This window comes from Notechis scutatus, chromosome 5 (genome assembly GCF_049901735.1).
Source record: "Notechis scutatus isolate UNSWTSFEM ecotype Mainland chromosome 5, rNotScu1.2, whole genome shotgun sequence".
Lineage (NCBI taxonomy): Eukaryota > Metazoa > Chordata > Lepidosauria > Squamata > Elapidae > Notechis > Notechis scutatus.
In genome coordinates this window covers 26,900,702-26,912,535 of record NC_142013.1, presented here as the reverse complement: position 1 = coordinate 26,912,535, position 11,834 = coordinate 26,900,702, and the positions used below count along the sequence as shown (strand labels likewise).

At 36.1% G+C, this 11,834-nt stretch overlaps 1 non-coding gene across 1 annotated transcript; it reads left to right on the top strand.

Moving 5' to 3' along the window:
- The first annotated feature begins 1,153 nt into the window (after positions 1 to 1,153).
- On the top strand, positions 1,154 to 1,264 carry LOC113421500 (U6 spliceosomal RNA). Its single transcript, XR_003372173.1, has one exon. It is a non-coding gene; the product is annotated as a U6 spliceosomal RNA (small nuclear RNA).
- The last annotated feature ends 10,570 nt before the right edge of the window (positions 1,265 to 11,834 follow it).

Sequence of the window (11,834 nt, the reverse complement as noted above, 5' to 3'; positions counted from 1 at the left end):
CTTTCCCAAAGTATATTTCACTTCTCCTTTATTCCTGTAGAAATTTTTTTGGATCAGATGCAAGTCAGAGAAAAGAGGGAATAAAGAAGAGATCTCATTGGGAAAGTAAAATTAAAAAATCAGCAACAGAAGAGTTTTGATTTTATTCCAATTTTGTTATCCCTTTTTTCATCAAAAGCTATTCAGTCTGCTAACTAATGGACCAAAGCTAATTCTTCAAGGAATGTATAATTAGCATGGGTTTTTTAATGTTAAATGAAAGAAACAGGAATCTAAAATAATTTTTGTTACAGTTTGTTCCTACCATCACCACACTTTGAAATCAAAAGAACATATAACCTAACCATGGTTTCTCTGATTCCGCAAAGTTCAGCAGATGTTTTGTATGTAGTGTCTAAGAGAAAACATGAAAGCTCGTCATACAGTAATTAGCTGATTAGCTAGGAAAAAAATAACTCCTGGAACTACTTCAAAGAGCATTGGTCATGATCAATAGCTTTTACTTTAAGTATTATTGCAAAAACAACAACAACCCAGCTATGCATTTTAATTAATTCTGGTGACAAAAAAATCATTTGATTCCATTTGCTTCCAATATTTTTTCCCAAATATGCTTCCTGAGATATTCATTTATTTATTCACTGCGTATTCTTCTGAATGATTCTGCATGTTCATTCATATTTATTTATAGTGAATACTGATTAGATATTTATATAATATTTCACTGTGGAAAAGTATTGGACCTAAGACAGAAACTTGAGGTATTCCACTGCATACTTCTCTCCATATAGGTGTAGTTCCATTAAGGAACTGTTGGCTTCTAGTTATAACTTTGCTTGCCTCTAGGTGTTCATTGTTTTGTTGCTTGCCCATCTTTTCCAAGATCTTTCCAGGAATTGATATCAGGCTGATCAGCCTGTAATTTTCTGGAGCTATTTTTCACACACACACCCTTTTTTTTTTTTTTAAAGATGGGAACTATATCAGTTCTTTTCTAGTCCTCTGGTGTCCCAGTGTTCCAGGATCTTTGAAAGTTATGGTTCAGTCAGTGGTTCTGAGATCACATCTGCCAGCCCCTTCAGATATTATATATTCCTATAAGAGTTATTAAAGAATACTGATTCTGTCCTTGTACATAGTAATGTGAAATTGTGTGCTTACTTCAGCAGCACATATATTAAAATGAAATGGAACAATACAGAGAAGATTAGCATGGTATCTGCTCAAGGGTAACATGCAAATTCATGAAGAATTCCATATTTTTAATATAAAAATACATGAAATGGGATTGATAATGGAAACAACAGTAGTTTTGTAAAATACCCCATCCTTATATGCACACGGATTCATCAGCATGCCTATTTGGAAGTCTACTGAATTAATTGGATGACATAAGTGACTTTAGATTGTAAATATTCTTCTTAATTCACATGATCATCTAATAAATGGACTGTGGGAGGTGGGGCTAACATCTACTTCCATAGAAGTGTATGGTGAATACTTGCTCAGCAAGTATAAGGGGATGAGAACTGTGTTAATTTATGATAGCCAAAAATCAGGAGTCTGATAGCACTTGTTCAGATTAACAAATTTTATTAGCTTTTGCCTCCTGATGTTATGTCTCCTGATGTTTTTCTTACAAGATAAGTCTCCAAACTTAAGTGCAAAATATTTTCTGTTTATCTGAAAGATAAATAACTTTGGGATAATAAACTGAAATGTTTTATAATAAGAGAACATTACTGGGATATCAGCTGCTCTATTTGAAAGGACAGCATGCTGTCAGTGAAAATTGGATAAAAGAGTACATTATAATTAAAACACAAAGAATTAAGCATTGCAGATTCATCATGTGAGTTAGATCTTACAGGATTAGGCCAGTAATTTATTCTAACAACGGGTTCTCCGAAATGCTTAGAATGTTAACAACCGGTTCTAGAGAATAGGTGCGAACTGATAGAATCCCACCCCTGCTAGTTCTTAGATGATGAGAAGAGACAGTGCTGTTTTCTAAGTCAAAATTGTTTTGAAGGGATATCAAGATAGGAACCCAGAATAGCCTGAGTCATTTGTTTTTTACTTGAAACAAAAGTAACAAATGCTATTTATTTCCAAACAAACATGCTTCAAAATCAGGATCTAGCAAAACAAAACTAAGGACCTGATTCCTTCCCTGGTGAGTGACAATTTGTTACCTTTTCATAATGCTTAAAATCAACTATCTGCAACAGGCATCTCATTTTGCCTTTGATAGGACCAACCTGCAAGTATCCATATTTCCTCCACAATGTCTTATGTTTAGATTAGGTTCTGGCATAGTCAGATGGAAGAAGGTTTATTTACCAAAGAAATAACTGTATGTTTACTTTTTTCATCTCTTATTTCTTGGATAATAGAGTGAAGAACAGACTATAGGTTAGTCAAAGTCTGATATTAAGTTCTTCTTGACCTTTGTCAGTCTACGCTTTGGAAAAAGACATGACTTATAACTACGTGCCACCAAATCTGCAGCAGCTCTTGACAAATATGAACTTCCCAAATGAATGATTGGCAAGTTATCAATAAGGTAAACATTTACATTTTGGTACATTACTTTAGTAACTATAGATATACAGGTAAATACAGACAATAGATATTCATAAAGCTATAAGAACACAATTCAATTTTTAAAAAATGTTATTAACATATCACATAAAAAGTAAAGGCATTTAAAAAAAACTAATCTCATGAATCTGAATATATCTCTTAGCTCTCAAATTCATGCTCCTGAGTCTACAGAAGACTCTGCTGGTTTCCAGTGATTGTAACAAAAATGATCCTTGGAACTTAATAATGAAAGAAAGATGGGAATAAAAAATGGGAATGGTGTAACAGGGTATATATGTGTTGCTCTCATGTCCCTGCAAATTTAATGGCAATATTCAAAATAAAAGGACAGGTACAATTGTGTTATCAAATATTTCATTCAATATTATTTCTCTGAAATGTGCTGTTTAGAATACATAAGCATTCAGACGAAAACTACATTGCTGACTTACTCCACAGAGATACCAAGGTTTTTATATCCTATTGTCCTGAGGATGTTTTTGTTCCAGGTATTAATTCTGATGTTGCGAGAAGCATTAGGTGGTCCATATTGTAGCTTATCCTCTTGATTTTAAAAAATCCTTCCTACCTTATTTTTTTCCATTCAGATATTTACTTCTTTCTATATGCATACATGCTTCTTTATGAAAATAGTATAACAGACAAATAAATTGTGTGTAATAGAATATATATCCATTTATGCTCAGAAAAAATGAAGGTCACATGAAGCTCAAGATAGTTACAATCAAGGTCAAGAAAGAACATTGTGTGATAGCATCACATTAATTCACATAAAGGGATAGGATTCATATTTATCTCTCAGTCCTTCAGAAACTCATTATTAAATATATTTTCCAGGATTCATTATATGTCCCACTGACTCTCCTTTGACCCTATGCCATTTCATCTTCAAGGTGGCAAAGTTTAACAAGACATTAAAGACAAAAGTAGCATTTGTGGGAACATTTTAGATGGTCTATTTTGAAGCCCCATTCAAAACTTTGAAGTTACAACTTGAGATTCAAGTCTGGATAAATGGTGTCCCCATATTCCTTCAGCACTAATTTAAATATTGGACTTCTAATTCCATGGTGAATTATGTCCCAGAATGAAGAAGGCAATGTTGAAATAGAGACTGGTGAATTCTCGAGATGGTGAATTCTGGAGAAGTTATACTCCACTGCTTCTCACGGGTAGACTGCAGGGACTGAGATTTTTATACTGAACTAGGTGGCTGGGAATTAAGGAACGATTTAATGCAGCCCATAGTGACAAAATGTTTACAAAGTATTGCTTCTTATTCAGTTTTGGAAATTGCTTCTTAACTTCATTTAGCTATTAGGAACCATTGCAACAGCATGTTTCAGAACACTGGGTGAGTGTCCTTTAATCTTTAGTGAAAACAGATTTAAATACAAACATAAGTAGTTAAGAAAAAATTATGGAATAAGCAGCAAAAGTATAAATAAAAGTAATAAAGGTAGAATTAAAAAATCTAAAATAAAAATGTGATTATAAATTGATTTTGATAAGTTATCAACAAATAAAGGGTCCAGATGACCCCTGAAATAAGATTTTAAAGCTAATTGTAAGAATCCTTTATGTGAGTAAATGCTATTGTTTTGAACAATAAGCTATGGTGGAATTTTGAAGACTGGACACCACAGGGAACCAGAAGAAACTAAAATTTACAATTAAAGGAGAAAAACATTGACATTTTATTTACTAAAACAGAATGGAGCAAAATACTTTGATCCTGAAGTATTGAAGGATATTTATGAACAATAGATCTGGAAGTTAATTTTAAAATTATCTGCCATTGTAGACAGCATGTGTTTAAAAAATGTTATGAGAAAGGAACTTTCTAGAAAAGAGTGAAGGTGATTTGAAACCAGATTTTAAAATGACAGGCAAAATGATATGGAAAAAAATGCTACACTGGAGTTACAAATGAAACTGGCTCTTAATAATTAAAAGAGATACACAAATAACAAACCAAGATAGTAACCTCAATAATTTTCCAAAATTGGATCAACAAAAGAGGTTTGTTAAAATTTTGAAGGATTTTCTGAGAATGAACAAAGATAACATTGAAGAAAAATCAATCTATGGAAAGCATTTGAACAGATTAAACTTCAAGATTGCTAAAAATAAAGAAATATAAAGTTGGTTTATTTGATAAAGATTAAAATAGAACATGTTGTTATCTCTGATAACTCTTAATGGACTTTTGCTAACCTGGACTAAATGATGTTTCAAAGATTTGTTTATAGATAAGAGATGATATATGGCAAGAGGAGTTCTTGTTTTGTGTATTTTGAGAGAAATTACTAAAATTATTTATTATTTACAAGGAATAATTTCTTTATATATTTCTTTTCTTTTTCTTTACTATATTATTTTTCTTTCTTTTCTGTGTTTATCCTATCTTTTTATTCTGTACTATTGTTTTCTTCTTATTCCTTTATGTTTGTTTGCCTTATTATTTTAATGTTTAAACCACTATAAAAATAATACTATTTTAAATCTTAAGGCTGGAAAAATCTTTACTTTTGTTATTCCATACATATAAATTTTATGACCAACTCAAATATGATTTCTTGCATAATGGTGGGAAATCTTCCCAAGATGCTGATTCAGCATTCCAAGTCAAAGTGTCCATCCAAAAAGCTCCTTTTTTTCAAATCAGATCAATCAGTGAATCAGAGTTGGTTATGACCTTTAAAGTCCTACAGGGCATGAGTCAGTTACTTACAGAACCATCCCATCCAGTCAGGCAAGGAAAATATGCTGCAGACCATGTCAGTAAAGGAATTCTTACTGGCATGGCTCAGAAAGAAAGCTCCTACCTTCTGGAACATTGGTGAGGTGGGCCCCCACTCTCCTAGCCTTCTTCAAAGATTTGAAACCATGGCTTTGTGTCTAGTTTGGACCAGTGGTGGGATTCAATTTTTTTTAGTACTGGTTCAGTGGGCATGGCCTGGTGAGTGTGGCAGGGGAAGGATACTGTAAAATCTCCAGTCAGAGGTGGTATTTGCCGGTTCTCTGAACTACTCAAAATTTCTTCTACCGGTTCTCCAGAACCAGTCAGAACCTGCTGAATACCACCTCTGGTTTGGACCCACAGAGGAGCAAACAACCATGGAACTGGTTAGAAGCCAGAAACCCTCCCTTTACCTTTTAATTAACTTTTCATTTTGAATTTTAATCATCCTTGCCTTTTTTTTAAAAAAATGTACTTTTTTATGATTCAACATTTTATTTGTACACCACCCCAATGCCCTCTGCTAAGGAGATGGGTGGTTTCAAAATTTGATAAATAAATTAAAAATAAATTTAAAAATTGAGTTGCTTGAGGAAAGGCTGGACTTAAATACAACAAATCGAAAATATATATTATGCTAATAGCAGCAGTGAGGGGAACAGGTAAAAAAAAGACAGTTATTTCCTAAATGGTATTCTTACCATCTCACAAATAAACATTTTTGCATTGCTCTGATCTGAGTAGAACAACTTATGATTGTGGATGCTGGGAGATGCAGACAGGAAAAAAAATGATGTCTTAAAGCCATTTCTTCTTTAAGGACAACTGTTCCAGGATTTTGCTAATAAATTAACTGCAAATAGTACACACATTCAAAATGGATCGCAGCTTGAAGGCATTACTGGCATAATATCATATCATATATCATATTTTGTGTGTGTGTGTGTATGTGTGTGTGTGTGTGTGTGTGTTATTCATGAAATCTGAGCAGTATTGCCAGATCTTTAAAGAATTGGGACTTGCCTATTTTCTTGTTGGCCACTTGCATATAAGGAAGATGTATGAGCCATGAGAAGACCAGTGAACCATATATGATATAGATAAATCAATGTTCCTTGTATTGCTTCTTTCTAATTTTTATAGCATCTGAGACAGAGAATCCAAAAAAATCCCACATCAGCTACAAAGGTACTGTACTGATGTTACTGTACTATCATTCCATATAGATCATCTAGAATAATGTAGTTTATACATACTGTATATTATATACATAATAAAATACTCGGCTTGGGTTTTTTTTTCCATGCTTTTCATGTATTTTGAATGCTCCCCATCCAAAACAAATATTTAGCTAAAATCTTTCAATCTAACCATTTGAGATAAATGTCAAAAAATATGCAATGTATAATTTTGTCATCTTAACCATCATTCATTTTTAAATTCATTCATCTTAGGTATAATAGGAAGGGCCACTACTACACCTAGTTAGCCCTCAGCCAAATCAGAAATAGATTAAAGCTCCTAAGAATATAAATTCAAAAATCCTTATGTTAATTATAGACAAGTTGAACACTTATCTTAATTGCAGTGGGAAATTTACAATAAAGTATTTTGCCCTGTATACACTTTGCTTTACTGGTACAGCCAGGTAGAGTACCATGCTGGGAAAAATTGGCCTGAGTAATAGTAGTAATTGTTGTTTCCAAACCTAAAATAAGCACGCTTTCAGTATCATGCAGTAATGACCTGTAGTAATCATAGCAATAGCACTTAGACTTATATACCACTTAATAGTGCTTTACAGCCCTCTCTAAGCAGTTTATAGAGTCAGCATATTGCCCCCAACAATTTGGGCCCTCATTTTACCCACCTCAGAAGGATGGAAGGCTGAATCAACCTTGAGCCTGGTGGGATTTGAACTGCCAAATTGTAGGCAGTTGGCTGCAGCAGAGGTACTGCACTCTAACCACTGTGCCACAGAGGCTCCTTCAAGAAACATACTTTCTTGAGCCTTGATTACATTCTGTGAAAGTCAGAGGATGGTCCACTTCAATACTCTTAAAATTAGTACAACATCTAGAAACATACAGTTCTTCATAAATTCTGCTACTAGCTATTCTTTTATCATCATGCCTCACACTTTTCTGACAATGATTCTTATTCTTTGGTTCTTATAATTATGAGGTTTTTTCCCATTCCATAGCATCAGGAATATATAAGGATGATAATTGTTTACATAGCAGTTTCCATTAATGAAAATGAAATGATACATTGTAGATATCAATAATAATCACAGCTAATAACATTTGAGATACCTAAATAATAAGCTATTATTAGCACAGTAGAAGCAAAATAAGTAGGATTTGTGGAGAATATCACTTAATTCATATTGCATATGTAAATGTGTGTGTGTGTGTGTCACTCTATCTGTTGGAGTATGCTTCATGAATTCAATCATTCTATCTTATAAATATGTTTTTTTCTTTTGACATGCTGAGATCCAAAGATCACTGCTAGGAAAATAAGTCAGCATGCTCCAACCTAGTCTCCATCCAAAAAGATACCTTTTCAATTCAAGAGATCAATTTCAATAATTCCCAGCCAGCCAGAATATAGCTAGTCATTATTCTGTATGAGAATAATAGGAATTGGTTCAACTTGTTTGGGGTCACTAAATTGTGGATGACTTATCTAAGTTTTTTTTCTTTTCTTCCTGTTTACATGATATTGCCTCATCAATCATTTTTTAACCTTCTTGTTTTCCTTGTCTCAGTTCAATTCAGTATTAAAAATCCCCAAACCTCTGTTTCATGAATTAAAACTGCAAGTGTTGTAGGTGAAAGGTAGATAATACAATGATCTAAAGCACAGTGGTATTACAGTAGATTGCCCCAGCTATAGAAAATATGCTATCTATGGGCTCAATGTACATTGCACCTGTCTGTTTTTTTTTCTTTTAAAATATTTCCTTTATATTTAAAAAATAATGATTAGAAAGCTGGCACATTGCAAAGCAGGCAAATTGCCAATCGCATAGGAATTTTTAACAAACAAATAAGGTGAATCTTCTGAAGCCAGTGTTTATTTGGAAATGTCCTCACTGGCACAAGAAAGAAATGAACATTACATGAGATGGTAAAAAACATTACAGAGAATAGCAGGAAGAAACTTCCTTTGCTTAGTCACAATTCATAAAGGAAACAATTTTGTACATAGGCAATACCTCATACTATGCCTATAACTTCTCAAAATTACAGACATGTCAACCAGCAAATTGATGGGGAAATGTTGATTACAGAATGAAAAACAAGTGATCAATAAACCCAAGTGAACAGAAAACAGAACTAAAGAAACTAGCAGAATAAGAAAATACCTTGGTTCCATATGAGAGTGTTATTATTCTTGGTTTTGAAAGGCATATCGTTCATTGTTAGTACAATCACTCATGTTCAGTGCAAATCACCTTATTCATTATTGTTGTAGATCTGCAAGAATCATATCAATATGTGCAAAACTGAACTAGAATGTTTTTCTTAGCAGTTTCACATAGAATAAGTGATAATTTATGAAAGCAGCCATAAGGTAATTTGAAAGTGATTTTGTTTAAGATTACATGTTCAAAATCACGAGGATCTATGCTTGCCAAGTTCTTGGTTTTCATTTACATCGGATTGTTGTGGCAACTTTACATTGATGTAAAATGCAACAGCTATATTACTAAACAGAGCAAGATACAGGTTCAAACAATGCTGAAATATTGAAAGACCTTTATGAATTACCAACGGCTTACTGATAACAGTTTTGACCTTCAAAGCTCTATGTGGTTTAGGGGCTGACTTGCTTCACTTGTTACAAACATATCTGATTGTTAAGGTCACTAACAAAAGTCCTCTTGAAGATGTCACCACTCTCATTATTTAAATCATTAAATAATTAAGTAAAATCTTTCTATCCATGGGATAAGAATGCCTTCTGAATTGTTTCTGGGTAAAGAATGCACTCCCCTCCAGAGTAACTTATCTGCCCCCTCCCATTCTCTCTGGATTTAGAGCTTCAGTAAATTTATGCAAGTTTTTAACCTGTTAGATGATTTCAATATTTACTGTTATTTCACTGTTTCCCCACCCCACCAACTTATTGTATGCAGTCTGCATGGGGTTATCCTTGAAGAGCATTCAGAAGCTTCAACTCATGCAGAGTTCAGAGGCAGTCTTCGAGGCCCTAGAGTAGCCCCACATTGCTGTTCCATGAGCTGCTGGTTTCAATGTGTTGGTTATTACCTATAAAAACCTGCATTGCATGGGTCCAGGTTACCTGAGGAATTGTCTCATTCATGCCCTCTCTGCCTGTGCTAGCAAGGAGTTATGCTACATGCCCCATCAGTCAAGGAGTTCTAGCTTGCGGAGTCCAGAAGAAGAGCCTTCCCTGCCATGGTCTCTGGCCCTTTGGAACATCTTGCTCCCTGAGTTGAGATTGGCTCCTGACCTTCCACAAGAGCCAGGAGACCTGGCTGTGCCAGCTGGCTTGAGGCCTCAATGGAAGATGATTATCAACCAATAGTAGCTGCACCTTCCCCCTCCCTCTAAAAAAGTATTCGGTTCCTTTCTTCCCCATCTTTTAGTTTTAGTTATAATTTATATATTTATTGCCATTTTATTGTGATTTTGTACATTAGTAAATATATTCATGTTTTTATTTTGATGTTGTAAGCCTCCCAGAGTTACCTTATAGCAAGAAATGTAATAAATAAATAAAAATAAATATGTTATGCCTTTTAAATTTTGTTGACAGCCTTAAATGCTCACCAGCGCACAACAGCAGGATAAAAATCAAGTCAATCAAATAAAATAATAAACTTTTAGATGGTTGTAATAAAAGTCTATTTTAATTTTAACAAGTTTTCTTTCTATCAAGCCACATAAAAAAGCAAAAGTGAGAGAAAGCCTGAGTTGGCAATGGAAAGAAGACTGCACTCCATTAGTAGCTCAGCCAACACTATTTCCAAAATCCCCATCGCTCAGTAGTCTTCCAAACATTGTGTCTTGTTAGTTTATCAGAAATCAATTTCTAATTAGAAATCAGGGGTTTAGCATTGACATTTATTAAGCTGCATCTCTATCTTAGTCTATGCCAGTGGTTCCCAAACTTTTTCAGTCCACCGACCCCTTGTTGCTGCAAACTCACCCTCAGTGACCCCCACCCAGGGGCAGGATTCAAATTTCTGTGGGTGTGGCCTAATTTGAGGGTGTGGCTCGATGGTCATGTGATTGGGTGGGTGTGGTTTGGTGGTCACATGACTGAGTGGGTGTGGCTTGGCAATCATATGGCTGGGTAGGTGTGGTTTGGTGGTCATGTGACTGGGTGGGCGTGGCCAGGTGACTGGCAAACCAAATACAAGTGGTCCTCACTTAATGGCCGGTTGCTTAGCAAGTGTTCTAATTTATGACTGGCCTCCCCAGAGCTACTTGACCTGTTTTTAGAATTTTGACAGCCATGCACACACATACACACACACACTCTTCTAACCCTGCTGGAGCAGGTCATTGGACTAGATTCAGCAAAGCATCTCTGATTAGATTCTAGTAGTGAATAGAATCTAATCAGAGATGCTTTGCCGATTCTTGTTGATTTGTTTTATTTGTATTTATTTTATGTTGCTGAATTGCATTGACATGTGTGTCCCTTCTTGTCCACAGCCCAATTTTTGCAGCAAAAATTACTGACCTCTGGCTTTGCTCTACTTTTCAAACATGCCACCAGTGCTGCATTCTATGTGCCGGCTCTGCAGGTCCACCCGATTGATCCCGCTGCACCAGAGGGACCTGCCCAAGCAAGTCTGAGTGGCAAGGGGTGCACGCGCAAGCCATTTCCCCACCCACCCAAGCCCCCTAACACCAGTTCCACCTCCATGCACATGCTCCCCTTGCCAAGCTACAGAAGGCTGCTGGAGGAGTGTCCCAGACCCCAGAGTAGGTAGGTGGGTGGGTGGGTGGGTGGGTGCAGGAGACTCCTTAATCCGGATTGCAACCGGGGAAAGGGTGCAAGTCCATTCCATTTTTCCCCCACCCACCCACCCTTTCCCCAATTTTCCCAGCTTGGGGGAAAAAAAACCAGCGCTGCTTCACACACACCCCGCCATCAGTCCGTGCCCATGCACACATGCTCCCGCTCACCCATCCACCCACCTTGCACCAACACGGCATCCTTCTCCCACCTCGCCCCTTCATTCCCACCCTCCGCTGCACAGGCACCCTTCTCCTTTTGCTGCATCTGCTCTTGGCCAGCGGAGGTGCACTGCTCCTGGCCCCGCCACACATCCATCCCATTAATCCCAGTGCCGGTGGCGTAGGAAGAGGGAGATCCTGCTGAAAAAGCATGGCTCGCTCCTCCTGCCGTCCAGTGTTGCAAAGATGCCACTGCACGGGTGGGCTAATTGGTTGCCTCCTCCACCAACACTTTGTATCGCCTGGAGCTGAGCGAGCAA